The sequence below is a fragment of the Loxodonta africana genome, chromosome 27 (genome assembly GCF_030014295.1).
Source record: "Loxodonta africana isolate mLoxAfr1 chromosome 27, mLoxAfr1.hap2, whole genome shotgun sequence".
Lineage (NCBI taxonomy): Eukaryota > Metazoa > Chordata > Mammalia > Proboscidea > Elephantidae > Loxodonta > Loxodonta africana.
Window position 1 is genome coordinate 28,527,006 of NC_087368.1, and position 15,164 is coordinate 28,542,169.

The following is a 15,164-nucleotide window of genomic DNA, read 5'->3' on the forward strand; positions in this document are numbered from 1 at the left end:
AAAACTCATGGAAACTACTGCAGAGCTTAGGTACCTTTTGGGAGGGTTCAATTCAACAATAAGTCAAACAGATATTCTTCTTTAGTTATTCTTTAGTTTGAAAAGAGAAGAGATTTATTTTCCAGGCTAAGAATAAAAACTAAAACCAAAAAACTAAACCCACTGCCCTTGAGTTGATTCTGACTTATAGAGACCCTGTAGGACAGAGTAGAACTGCCCCATAAGGTTTCCAAGGCTGTAAATCTTTACGGAATTGGACTGCCACGTCTTTCTCCCCCAGAGCTGGTGGTGAGTTCAAGCTGCCGGTCTTTTGGTTACCAGCCGAAGGCTTAACAACTACATTGTAAGAGCAGTGAAATGAGTAGTGTTATACATTTGTTCCCTTTGTATGTTTTTATGATTTTAAAACTAATAGGGAAATTTTTGGTTTAAAATCAGGAGAGGTATGCTTCAGGGTTATATCCTTTCACCATACTTGTTCAATCTGTATGCTGAGCAAATAATCTGAGAAGCTGGACTGTATGAAGAAGAATGGGGCGTTGGGATTGGAGGAAGATTCATTAATAGTCTGTAATATACAGGCGACACTACCTTGCTTGCTGAAAGTGAAGAGAACTTGAAGTACTTACTGATGAAGACCAATGACTACAACCTTCAGTATGGATTATACCTCAACATTAAAGAAAACAAAAATCCTCACAACTGGACCAATAAGCAAGATCATGATAAACGGAGAAGAGATTGAAGCTGTCAAAGATTTCATTTTACTTGGATCCACAATCAATGCCAATGAAAGCAGCAGTCAAGAACTCAAATGACGTATTGCATTGGGCAAATCTGCAAAGACCACTTTAAAGTGTTCAAAAGCAAAAATGTCACTTTAAGGACTAAGGGGCACCTGATCCAAGCCATGGTATTTTCAGTTGCCTCATATGCATGTGAAAGCTGGACAGTGATTAAGGAAGACTGCAGAAGAATCGATGCCTTTGAATTATGATGTTGGCGAAGAATACTGAATATACCATGGACTGTCAGAAGAATGAATAAATCTGTCTTGGAAGAAGTACAGCCAGAATGCTCCTTATAGTAAGGATGGTGAGACTTCATCTTACATACTTTAGAGGTGTTATTAACCAGTCCCTGGAGAAGGACATCATGCTTAGTAGAGGGTCAGTGAAAAAGAGGAAGACTCTCAATATGATGGAATGAGACAATGGCTGCAACAATGGGTCCCAACATAGCAATGATTGTGAGGATGGCATAGGACCAGGCAGTGTTTCGTTCTGTTGTACATAGGGTCACTATGAGTTGGAACTGATTGCATGGTACCTAACAACATCATCAACGCATAGTGTATTAGAAGGTGATAACACACACACACACACACACACACACACACACAAAAGATTCCTGTCCAGTCAATTCCAACTCAGCGTGACCCTCTAGGACAGAGTGGAACTGCATCATAGTGTTTTCAAGGAGTGGCTGGTGGATTCGAACTGTAGACCTTTTGGTTAACAGTTGAGCTCTTAACCACTGTGCCACCAGGGCTCCTGGAAGGTGATAAGAGCTATAAAAAATAAAGTGAGGTCTTTACATTGCACCCAATTTCATAGCGCACCATTCAGAGTATGTTTTATGAGAATCTCATCCCCTGGGGCTGTGTAACAGGAAGGAGGGGGTGTAGGGTTGCTTGAGAAGGTGACATTAAAGACTTGAAGGTAGGGCTACTTAAATGGAGAGTGTTCTAGGCAGTGAAAACAGCCAGTAAGAATGATTGGGATGCTTGAGGACTAGCAAGGAGTCAGGCGTGGCTGGATGAGAGTGATTTACAGGGAGATTAGCTGGAGATAAAGTCTGAGAAGTAGCTGAGAGATGTGTGCGGTGAGTTTTGAGTAAAGAAACAAATGACATGATCTGACAGCTTTTTAGAAGAATAGACTGTGGACATGGAAGTAGGCAAGAATGGAATCCAGGAGACGTATTTTGAAGCTAATGCCATGATTTAGGTGAAAAAACGATGGTGACTCAGACCAGGATCATAGCAGTGTTGGGTAGTCTTTAGATTTTGGATATATTTTGAATAAAGGGCCAATTAAATTTCTTGGCATGTAGCACATGAAATAAAAAGAAGGAATGGAAAGAAAGGATAAAAATGACTTCAAGTTTTTGGCACTGTTAATGTGGATTATATGTGTCTAATACAGTTGTATGAATTTCTATGTGTGTGTTTATGTATACAAAATATTTTGAGGTTGTAATTCTATACCACCTGCTAGTGTATGCATTTTTTCACTTGATGTAACTTATGTATCACGAAATGAGGATATTCTGTATTCTTACATATTATTTGAGAATATGATTTTTAAAATGAAGTTATATAGCATTCCACAAATCAGACATCCCGAATACACAGAATTGGGACAGGTCCTGTCATGAGTGGGTGGCAGCCTAGAGAAGTCTTTCAAGAAGACAAATGTTTGTTTGCATTTGCCTTGCTTTTACCATACTACCTCAGAACTATTGGAATTTAGGAGATTTACCCGAAAGTGTTTATTCTCTGAGTTTAGGGAAGAGGCAAAGAGCCAGGTGGCCAGAGAACTGTTCTTTGTCCAGCAAGGTGCCCTGTTTTAAGCTAGATGTAACCCTAATCCTCCTCCTATGTTGACCAGCCTATTCTCACCTAATGTAGGCCTGGGCAGGCCATTGATGGTCTCCAATGATAGTGGTGGACCAGATATGCATCTCCCACTACCGTCCCTGCACAGACAGTGGGTGCTACCAGGTTATGCTGGAAATTCTTTCATTGAGATCCCGGATAGGTTGCTCCCTCACATGCCTGCCCTTGTGATCTGTTTGTCTTCCTTTCAATTTGGTATATTGACTAACAGAAATCACTCCTGCTTTCTGGTTCATGTGTGTCGTTCCTAGTGTGTCCTTTTCTAGTGCAAGTTTTTTCATATTTTCTGTTGGCAATTATGTACAGTCGCTCATATCACTGTTTTGTCTGGAAGTCTCCAAAACTTTTTTTTTTTTTAATAGCTCAAGTGCAATGTTCAATGGAAACCCTAAGCCATTCTAAGTTTACTTGTCAGGTTACTTTTGAATAATTATGTTACCTTGTTTGCTCCTGGCTTTGAGATATGTTTGTATGAGTATTTCTGACATGCAAAATACATTTTTACCAGTATTGAAACTTATTTTGTAATCAGAGAGCATTGTATATTGTATGATATGTCTCACTTACTACTCTACGTTAGGATTTGCCTTTTACTTCTTTTTAGGAAAAATAGGGGCTGACCAGCTTTCAACATACATAGCAGAGCTGGAATGTGCTGTACCTTACCTAGAGAAAATTAGATGAAAGAAGAAAAATACAGACTTAACTGTGGGGATCACTGATTATTATAAAGTTCTCTATACATGACTAGGCTCCATTTGACTTTTGTTGTGGTCTAGTTTAAGCAAGATGAAGAGGGTCATCTAAGTTTCCCGTTGCCAGAATATTTACCCATTCTTCAATTCATTCTCCACATGTTTATTGAATCCCAATAACACACCAGGCACTGTTCTAGGCTCCAGGGAACCAACAGTGAACAAAGCATAGACACTAGTCCCGTGAGATTCACTCTCTGTGTAGGACACAGACAATAAACAAGTACATACTATGTCCGGTAGTTCTAAGTGCCATAAAGTAGTGTAAAGTGGGGGTAAGGAGATGAAGTTTGTAGTGAAGGGGTTATGTTTTATACAATGGCCAGGAAAAACCTCTTTAATAAGGTGGCATTTGAGCAGAGATCCTATGAGAAGTGAGGAAATAAGTGATATGTTATGTGAAGAAAGCTTGTTTCAGACTTAGGAAGGAAAACGTGTAAAGGCTCTAAGGTGAGAGTAGTCTGGACTGCTGGAGGGACAGGAAGAAGCCCAGTGTGGCTGTAACAGTGACTAAGAGGAGCATGGTAGGAGATAGGTAGTCGGATCATGAGGAGCATAGTAGGAGATGAGGTGGGAGATGGTCAGATCATACTGGATTTTGAATTCCCCATTGCCTGCCATTCCACCATTATTGCTTCATTTGTGTAGAGCTTGAAGATGTTTATGTCTTCCAGAGTTCCCTTTTAGGATAGAAACTCTCCCAAGGAAAGGCAAGACTTTAAGCTGAATATTACTGTAATGTTGATTTTCAGTTAACTTCTTGAAAAATTAGATTCAGAATAAGTGTCTAGGTTTTGAATTAAGGAGGGCAGTGTTATCAGGAAAAAGTGTGATAAAGTAGATGGGAGGGTTACAAAATAAGTTTGTTTGATTTTGGAGACAATGATGTTTTTCTTACTCAAATGAATTCTTTTTTAATTCCTCCTTTTTCTTGCCTCGTGAGCTCTGATTTTAGCCTACAGTTCATGCTCCTTTCTTCATATAACATATGAAATTAAAGAACAATCTGCAGCCATATGCTGTGAGAAAGTGATTTTTGTCTCCCCGGCTCAGAAGGTGGGTTTTGTGTTGTCTTAGCCAATCATGATAATTCTCTCTATAGTGATTGGCTTAGAAAATTGAAGGTGACCGATTATGTCCAATGAAACATGAAGGGAACTCTGCTGTGGGGCGGGAGGCTTCTGGTAAAGGTGTCTTAAAACTTTTAAAGATATAGGAGGAAAAGGTAGCTACCTCCAGATTTTGGTGGATGAAGATATCCTGGCTGAAATTATTGCAACCGTCTTGTCACTAGGAGTGCTGGTATCAACAGTTACCTTGGCACATCATCTGCTCAGAGGTACTTGTCTCTTGCTGCAGAAAGGAGTTCCAGAATCTACACCAATGAGGGAAAAACCCAAAAACACATACAAAGGCATATATACATAAACTGTTTGCCATGGAGTTGATTCTGACTCATGGCAACCACATGTGTGTCAGAGTAGAACTTTGCTCCAAAGGATTTCCAATGGCTGATTTTTCAAAGGTAGATTGCTGTGCCTTACTTCCAGTGCACCTCTGGGTGGAATCGAAACTCCAGCCTTTTAGCATGTTAACCATTTGAACCACCAGGGACTCCCATATGTGTGTGAAAGAGAAATATAAATAAAGATTTTATCTGGATTTCATATATATGGAAAGAGAGAAAGAGGAACAGAGAGAGAGAAATATGTTCATATATTCATGGGGGAAACAAACAACGAAAAAAAAACAAAAGCAAATAGACTAAATAATAATAGCAATTACCTCTGGGTGATGGGATCACATGTTGAATTTTGGTGTTTGTTTTTGTATGACTTTGCATTTCAACATTTTACAGTGAAAATGTAACGCTTTTATAGTCAAGTGAAAAGTTATTAATTTTGCAAATAAATAAATGAAGAATGTCCCACATGCCTTCCCTAATATAACTTTTTAAGTCTTGGAGTTCTTCCCATGGAACTGAGAGGCACTAGAACTGTCAATCCACATTTGTTTCAATCCATCCCTGGCCTCGATTTGAATACTTCGTGTAACTCAGCGGTCCAGACTCTAGTGGTTTAGAATGAACATTCTTTGCAGTCTGTGCAGTCCTCTGCATTTCTCTATCTCATGGAGCCAACAGGTTAGCCCTGCAGTGAGTGTGAGGATGTCACCTCAAGGCTAGGCTGGCCCTCTTCTGTGGCATCTTGCCTTTAATTTCAGGAACCATGTCAGTATAACATGGCGGACTCTGGCCCTACTCCTAGGTCATGGCACTATCCACGATGACCTGTGCTTGACAGGGATGGTGGTGATGCATTCTATCACATAAATCTTTTTTCCACCCCAAGGGCCAAGGCAGCGTGAGACTTAAGCTTTGCAGATGGCCTTGCCAAAATTGCTGTATAGTACAAATTAGGATTCAAGTCAGCTTGAGTCATGCAGAGGCTTGGGGCCTCCAAGCTAATTTATGGGGACTAAAATGAGGCAGAATCTGGACTTTTTCACTAGTTAGGAGAATCTGGGAATGACTCCTGAGTGATTGGTAAGATACAGTATTTGGAGCTAAAATATTTAATGTTTCAGAGTCCACCAAGGCACAGTCGTATTTTTCCTCACAATTTCCTGTTATAAACAGCATATACTTTGTCAGTCTGTACTGACAGATGGGGGCGGGGTGCCCTTGGTATATTGCTTATCTGGTGCATGATGGGGGAAGGAAAATGGGGTGATGGAGGATCAGGCCTACGTTTATATGAACAGGCCACTGATTTGACTGTCAGTGTGGTGATGTTCCATGTTGTCAGAGCTTGGGTTCCTCCAAAAGCGGAGTCTGAGGCAAGGACTCGGGTGCAGGCAGTTTGTTCTGTGGGTGGTTTCCTGAAGCAGGAGTGAGGGAGTGGAGAGAATGAGCCAAAGAAGGAGGAAAATTCAACGTAATGGTGTTATGAAGGTCACTGCTGGTTAACGGGGCTCAGTCTCATCAAGACTTCCTGAGAAGAGCCAGACGGACTTCCAGAATTGCCTGCCCGAAGGCTAGGAGGCAGAAACATTTCTCTACCAGCTTCTGCCCACCACTGGCTTAGTGTGCCTGGGTGCGATAACCTCACGCTCGCAGGCTGGTTGGCACACCAGTGGCGCCACCTCTGGCAGCACTGTGGGAGAAGGTCCTGTGCAGAAAGAGAAAAGCTCTGTGGAACTTGCTTGAGGTGGGCCGTTCTATGCAAGACAGATCTGTGCTTGCATGGATTGCCCTTTAAAGCTGTGAATCCTTCAGAGGTTGCTGAGGGGATGTGATGTGAGCCGCCAGAAGTCCTGGGGTTTTGTCCAGAGACTGTATGTGTCTCAAAAAAAAAAAAAAAAAACTTCACTCGCAGCCCTTAGAAATAGCATTTTTAGGCTCAGGGCTTGAGACTAATTAGGCTTGGCCTATATAGTCCGTATTTTAATTTATTTGTTGAGTATCTATTACATTCCTAAGTGCTGGGCATTCAGAAATGGATAGGATACCTTTTAAGATTCCAGTTTGGCACAGGAGATAATAAGTTCATTTCAATTAAATATGTTACCTGCTTGAATGGTATCCCTAATGCGGTTTTGTGGGGAGAGCCATCCCTGTTTCTGATTGAGGATTTAAGATCAAGGAAGACTCTCTAGATAATGTTAAGAGCTGGAACACATGACACACACACACTCTCTTACGTACATAACTGTACATAAATATTTATGTGTGTGTATGTATGCATACACGTATGTGTATACATGTATATGTATATATACATATATATGTGTGTGTGTGTATGTATACACAAATTCTTTTGGAAGGATAATGGCCGCCTGCTTCATGTCAAGTATTTATCCTTTTTCTCAAAATTTAAATCTAGAAGCACTTTACGATTTATGGAGTGCAAAGACTAGTTTTAGTGAACGTGTATTTTCATATTTCTGCTTTGCATACTTCTATCCACCTTATTTTCTAGTTGTTATTTATGTTCATTGCAAAATAAAAAGCATCCACGAAGCTTATTCCTAGGTTAGAATTTCTATTTGGCAGAAGAAAGTGCTTACACCTGCCACTAAATACAGCCACTTCTAGGGTAGAAAGCACCCAGCTGTTCCCCGGTCTCCAAAGGCATACCAGGCAGTTCAGGACAAGAATAAGGAACCATATCCCAGGCAGATGAAACTGGCGGGGGAAATTTCAAGTTGACAGAACGCAATTACCCAAATTGAAATTAGACCAGGGGTGTATCAGGAGGCCCTTCCCATCTGCTGGGGAAAAGTTATCACCAGAAATTTAATGAGGGCAAGTGGTCAGGATCTTAGTTCTAAGAGTCATTCAAAAGGCAAGCACTCAAAAATAACAAAACTAAAGGGAAGCTATAGCTGGCATAAAAATCATATCCCTTCACTGGAAAATAAATAACATGAAGGCCTTGAGAAGCTCAGGCCTTCCTGCTCTGGGAGAAAAGCAATGTTTACGGATGGGGAGGTTAAATATTTCCACATCAGCTTCTCTTAGCAAAGACATGGCATAATGGACAATTGGTTATACCAGAACTGACAAAAAGAGATTTCCCAAACCAAATGTATTGAAGCCAATACATTTATCGCTGGTTATAATGGATAGATCCTTCTATTACTAGCTTATGGAATGGCCCCATGCAATTTTTCTAGGGGCCTTGACACAGCAATGTTTCTTTACCAAGAAAATAAACTAATTTTTAGAATTTGCGGAGGGGGAAAAAAAAAATCTGGTGGCGTACATCAGGCTTCTACAGCTACTGTCTGGCAGTTTCACGGTAGAACCATAGAACCCGCGGGTCTGTTTTTGAGCCAGGAATCCCCTGCCTTTTCCCCTGCCCCTGGTAACCTGGGTCTGTTTCTCCTGCAAAGGTGCCTTTTAGAGAGGGACAGAAGATTCTATGTTAGTCTCCACACCAGTATAAACCAGACACTGGCACAAGTGTCCTACACTCAGAGAGAGGCAAGAAAACAATGCATCTCAGATCATGGCTTGGGGAAGTCCCTTGCGCTGGGCAACCAGACTACCTTCCCAAAGTTCCCTTCAATAATGTTCTCTCTCTCATGGACTAAGAACTTAGCTGTTCCAGCCTGAGGAAGAGATATCGAAGAGGCCAGATGCCTCATTTTCCAACTGCTGCTCTCTGGGAGATGGGCTTTGCCTGGGGTTCACACAGCCACACCCCAAAGGAAAGCACCAGGGAGTCTTCTCCATACCCCACTGCCTGGCGATGTTCGCTGTTACGTAGGTCATCCTGGAAAGCTCTGACTTCTTTTTCCCAGTGGGATGTAGAGATAAAGGAAGAGAAATAAGCATGTAGGGAGTCTTATCCAGCACTTAATTTTTTTTTTTTCCTTTGTTGAGGTGATTCACTTTTAGCTCTCCTTGCTTGCCAAAATGCAGCATGCTGGGGAATGTGAGAGAATGGCTAAGGCTGGAGTAGGTGAGACACGGTGGACTGTCAGATTTAATGCAGCTGCTTACAGTGGGTGGGAAGAAGCTGCAGGAAGCCACCTCCATGCTGCGTCACTTTGTAGCATCTCTGTCACCCCCAGCACAGGTATAATACCTTTAATTACCACTTACCTGTCACTATGGCAGGGAAGGTGGGAGACCATGGGTCACAAAGTCCCAGGGGCTTTGCCCAGATTTCTCTACTGTACTGTGCCAAGAAATCTCCAAAATGGGGCTCAGTCCAACCAATGGCCCATCCGAGCCCTAAGTGGACGCTGGTTTTAACTCTGAAGAGGTGTAAACACTTACTCTTACCTGGAGAGAGAGTGCTTTGTTACCCTCTTACCAATTAGTCTGGACGGATTTCTTAACATCTGTGTTTTTGGTTTCTTTCTTGATAATGTGTGAGTAACAAAGTTCTCCTCCCCCAGAGGAATGTAGAGACCATATTAGTTCATGTTGACCCAGAGCTCTACAAATGTTCAGAAGTTGGCATTATTATTTAGAGGTTTAGCTGGTACTAATTACCTCTGAGATTTACTAGCCCTGTATAACAAGCTACCTTCGGCACCTTTTAGGTGGAAGCTGATTTTCTGAAAGGAGGAAAGTTGTCAGAGCAGGGAATGAAATAGGCGCCCAGTTTTATTTCCTACTAAATAATCCTCCTTGAGGCGGGTAAACTTTTAGTAGTTAAATTGCAAAAATTGAAGATTCTACACTGTGAGAACAAATCTCTCAGTGACAATTATTTGTCTGTGTTCTTAGCATTTATGAGTCTCAGTAAACAGTACATTTAAGTTCCTCCTGTTACCTTCGGCCATAAACTTCTTTAAAGAAAAATGAATGAGTGTGTTTCCCGACTGCATAATAAGTAGCAACGTTCAGAATACGGAACCCCCTCCTCCACCACCGGCCCAGTGGGCTGGGTGGTGCACCTACACTGGCAACCATTGAACTGTTTTCCAGGCCCTGGCAAATGTGTCAGGCTGACTATACAGCCCCGGTTTAGTGCCATTCGTGGAGATGTAATTTCTAGAAGGCAAATCATAATTTGTGGGGCTATTTTTGGAATTGGGCCTCCCAGCCAGTGTACAGCTGGTGAGAATGGCTGGGAGTCACACAGAGTCCCTGGTTCAAGTGTGTTACTTTCATGCTTTCAGTGGGTGTGGGCCTTGCCTCCGCCCTCTGGGGGCTTTCAATGTACTCCGTGGCAAAAAGACACCAGTCTCATCTTACTTTAAGAACAATTGCGTCCTAACAAAGTAGAATATTGGTATTGAAATGACCTTCAATGATCTAATAAGGCCTGCATTTTACAAAGGAAGTAACTGAGACCCCAACTGGGAATCCACCTGACCAAAGTCAGTCACTCGCAGCTAGGAAGCCCCACCCACATCTTTAGACTTTGGGTTTGGTGCTCTGAAATGTCTTCCTTGGGGTCAGGAAGGCGGCACAGAGTAGAGACAAAAAAAAAAAAAAAAAAAAGTGTGTTTAGAAAACAAGAAAAGCAAATGAAGGGAATTAAGTTTTTACTTCGTAGCTCATGTGGTTTTAATGACTCTTGGTACTGCAATCAGAAAATAAACCCATGCATGTTTTTACCACTAGAAGTGTACAAACGGAAATGAAGGGAAATAAGACAACTTTTCATCTTCTAGAGTAGCACTTCTCAAATTTTTTGTGGTGAAAGGACAGTGTTTGCTTTTTTTTTTCCCTAATAATTGACTCCAACTGATATTTTGTAAAAATAAAGTAAAAATTACTAGAAAAATAAAAAAATGCAGACACACAAATACGAGCCCAAACTTTTATTACTTAGAGACAAAAAGACACAAAATTCTTCTGACAAACTGTTGTAAAGTTGCTAGATACTTACACTCTCCATCCCTGTACCAGCTGGTTCTGGACACACAGAGTTTGACCTCCAGCAGCTCCCCCTCTGTGGACTCCACTTTGAGTGCCACTGCCCTAATTCTTTTTTTATATTTCTTGTTCTCTTGTGTTTTGCACCTTTGTCTGGCCCCCCTGTATTGGACCTTGCTGCTGTCAGGGACAGGACCCTCAGTATCTGTCACTCTTGACAGGCACTTTATTTATTGTGCTGAATAACAATTTCAGTAAAAATTAAAATTTTCCCTCATGCTAAAGAGAAAAACACCAGTTTTGAAATGCAGCAAAAAATGAAGCTTCTAGAACACCCTATGGATTCATACCCGGTACACAACTGTGGTTTAAGTCTCTTAAGGATGACTTGATGTTGGGACATCTTTGGTTTACCCAGTGTCTTAGTTATCCAGTACTGCTATAAAACAGAAATGCCATGAGCAGACGGCATTAACAAACACATTTATTCTCTCACAGTCTAGGAGGCTAGAAGTCAGAATTCAGGGCACCAGCTCCAGGGGAAGGCTTTCTCTCTCTGTAGGTCTGGGAGAAGGCCCTTGTCATCAGTCCTCCCAGGTGGAGGAGCTTCTCAGCTCAGGCACCCCAGGTCCAAAGGCTTGCTGTTGTCCTGGCTCTTGTTTTTTGGTGGTATGAGGTCCCCATGTCTCTCTCTTTGCTTCTCTCTTTTATATCTCAAAAGGGACTGGTTTAAAATACATTCTAATCTTAATAGATTGAGTCCTGCCTCATTAACATAACTGCTGCTACTTCCACCTCATTAACATCATAGAGTAGGATTTACAGCATATAGGAAAACCATATCAGAGGACAAAATGGTGGACAGTCACATAATACTGGGAATCATGGACTAGCCAAGTTGACACATATTTTGGGGGGACACAGTTCAGCCCGTGACGCCCAGTGAGAGTGTAAAGAGGTTTGAGAATGTTAACCAGTGCCAGTTATCATTACATATGGACTCTGGCAAACCTTCTGTGCTCTCTGAAAGGCCTGTAAGCTGTCTCAGTGCATCAGTTAGCAGTAAGGTTACCAGGTCTAGCAAAGAAAAATGCAGCATGCCCAAGAAAATTTGAATTTCCAGCAATGAATTTTTTTTTTATTATAAGTATATCCCAAATATTGCACAGATCATACCATATGCAATATTTGGGACATGCTTATACTGAAAATGCGTTCATCATTTGTCTGAAATTCAAATTTAGCTGGGTATTCTGTATTTTATCTGGACACTCTAATGAAGAGCCTTTCAGCCTGTGCTTCTGCCGCTCTGGATTTTTTCTGAGGGGAAACAGCAGCCCAGCCACATCAAATCTAGCCACATGGACCCAAATTGTATAGCTATTGGCAGTTGGAAGGCAGATGTCATTAAAAAGGGATGCTATTCCTTTCAGAAAAAAGTGTTTCCTGTGTGTCAAAGCAGGTGCTCACCTTTCGCTCCTTTGAGACTTTCCGTTTGTATCCAGTGTGCTGGTTCACTGGGGGCCCAAATCGATTTTGACCAAGGGAGACCCCTTGTGTGTCAGAGTAGAACTGTGGTCCCTAGTGTTTTCAGTGACTGACTTTTCAGAAGTAGATGGCCAAGTTTTTCTTCCAAGGTGCCTCAGGGTGGACTTGAACCTTCAACCTTATAGTTAGCAGCTGAGCAAGTTAACTGTTTGAGCCACAAAGCTTGTGAGAAGGGCGGCTGGACTCTGCCAGCTGCATCCAGACAATTGGCTCAATGGACAGCCGAATAGTGGAATTTTTTTGTATGGAAATTTAGTGATAGACTGAAAAAGAAATCCTATCCCTATAATACATGGTGGCTGAAAAATGGGCTCAGGCATAACGATTGTGAGATGGCACAAGGCTGGACAGCGTTTCATTCTGTCCTACGTGGGGTCGCTATGAGTTAGAACCAATGTGACCACACCTAACAAGAACGTAGCAACTTGTAAACGAGCCAACAGAGATGCATAAACAGTTTTAAAAATAAATTTAGTGAGAAACTTGGAAGTATGAAGGCAGAATTAGTTGATGTAAACAAAAAGGTTGTTGATAATTATCAGTGCTTATTTTAATCCTTGTAAAAGCATGCTTCATGTTTTGTTTTTTTTTTTTGTTATGGGTAGCCTTGTTGTTTTCATTAAAAGAGAAAATTTTCTTTCAGTCTTAAATGAGAGTTTTGACATTATTTTGAAGTAGAGTTAATGCTCCCAGACTTTAAAGACACTTGTCATGAATTGATGCTTGATAACAAGTAGGGTTACGCATTTAATTTATTTTGACGTTATCACCTTCTTAAAATTTCCTCTCTGCTAATCATAAAAACTGCACTTACGCACTTATGATGTAATATAAAATGCAACATAGCAGACTTTAAAAAATATGATTGATTTTAAATAATGCAATACATGCTTATTTTAAGACAAATTGGTAAATGCCAAAATTTATTGTAAAGTAAAAGCACTAGTAATTCCACCACAGAAGAAAAATTTCACTATTGACGTTTTGGTGTCGTTCTTCTATTCTCTCTCTGCGCTTATTTCATAGTGAGAAATACACTGCATATACAACGTTGTACTCTGATTTTTTTTTTTTCCATTAGCTATTCAATGGAAGTGTTTTGCTTATTCTTAAAATGTTTTCTAAGCATCATCTTAGTGGTCGAATTATAGTCTATGCTATGATTTATTTGACCCGCCTGCTAGCATTGGACATTTCATTTTCTCCAATTATTTCATCTTAAAATGCTAATCTGATCATCTGTTTAAGGTCAATTCCTAGAACTGAAACTCTTAGGTAAAAAAGGATGACGATTTTTAGGACTATGCATTTTTTTTAAACTCTATTAGAAAGCATAGGCATTTACTCAGGATGTGTAAGAATGCCCATCGCTCTCAACTGCCATAGCTACCCCGTATTTTCTTTCATTTCAGTAACCTGTCATGCAAATAGAGTTAGGCTATATGATAGAAGAGTATGCTTATTCTCTCCAGTTTTCTCTATGTTCCATACCATGTTCTCTTTGACGAAAAAACTAATTTGCCGTCTTTTTGCACAAATAACACATGTTAAATGCTTTTTGCGCATTGCACGTCCCTTCCATGCATTATATTTGTAATCATTACATGTGCAGGCGTGTTGTTTACATGCGTGTGTTATTTGTGAAAAAAATATGATATTCAGGGCTTTTATTTATACTATGACTTTTTAATTTCAAACACAAAGCATAGTCTCATCCAATTTTGTAATAAAGCATTTAAGACCCCTAACAAATGATGCTGAGGAAAAAGCCTGAATTTGGGTCCATACAGACCTGAATCAGGAATATTCTTCTACCAATATATAAATGGGTGAACTTGGATAACATACTTAGTATCATCTTAATATCTCTCACTTAGTATTATCAACTGTAAAGTATGAAAAACCATATTCACGTCCCAAGTGCTGGTGAGTTTTAACGAAGAAAACATTTATAATCTTCTAGTTCAGTGTCTGGAATCCCTGTGTGATGGAAATGGTTACTGTGCTTGGCAGCTAACCTAAAGGTCGGAGGTTAAAAGCTACCCAGAGGAACCTCAAGAGAAATGCCTGGTGATTTACTTCTGAAGAATCAGCCACTGAAAAGCCTGTGGAGCACAGTTCTGCTCTGACGCACATGGAATCGCCAGGAGTTAGAATCACTATGAGTCAGAATCAACTCAATGGCAGCTGGTTAACTAGTTTAGTACATTGTCTAGAATGTAGTGTTGTTGTTGTTAGGTGCCGTCCAGTTGGTTCTGACTCATAGCGACCCTACGCACAACAGAACGAAACACTACCCGGTCCTGCACCATCGTTACAATCATTGTTATGCTTGAGCTCATTGTTGCAGCCACTGTGTCAATCCACCTCGTTGAGGGTCTTCCTCTTTTCTGCCGACCCTGTACTTTGCCAAGCACAATGTCCTTCTCCAGGGACTGATCCCTCCTGACACCATGTCCAAAGTATGTAAGACGTAATCTCGCCATTCTTCCTTCTAAGCATTCTGGTTGTACTTCTTCTAAGACAGATTTGTTCATTCTCTTGGCAGTTCATGGTATGTATATTCAATATTCTTCGCCAACACCACAATTCAAAGGGATCAGTTCTTCTTCAGTCTTCCCATTGTCCAGCTTTCACATGCATATGATGTGATTGAAAATACATGGCTTGGATCAGGCGCACCTTAGTCTTCAAAGTGAATCTTTGCTCTTCAACACTTTAAAGAGGTCTTTTGCAGGAGATTTACCAGTGCGATGCGCCTTTTGATTTCTTGACTGCTGCTTCCATGGCTGTTAATTGTGGATCTAAGTAAAACGAAATCCTTGACAACTTCAATCTT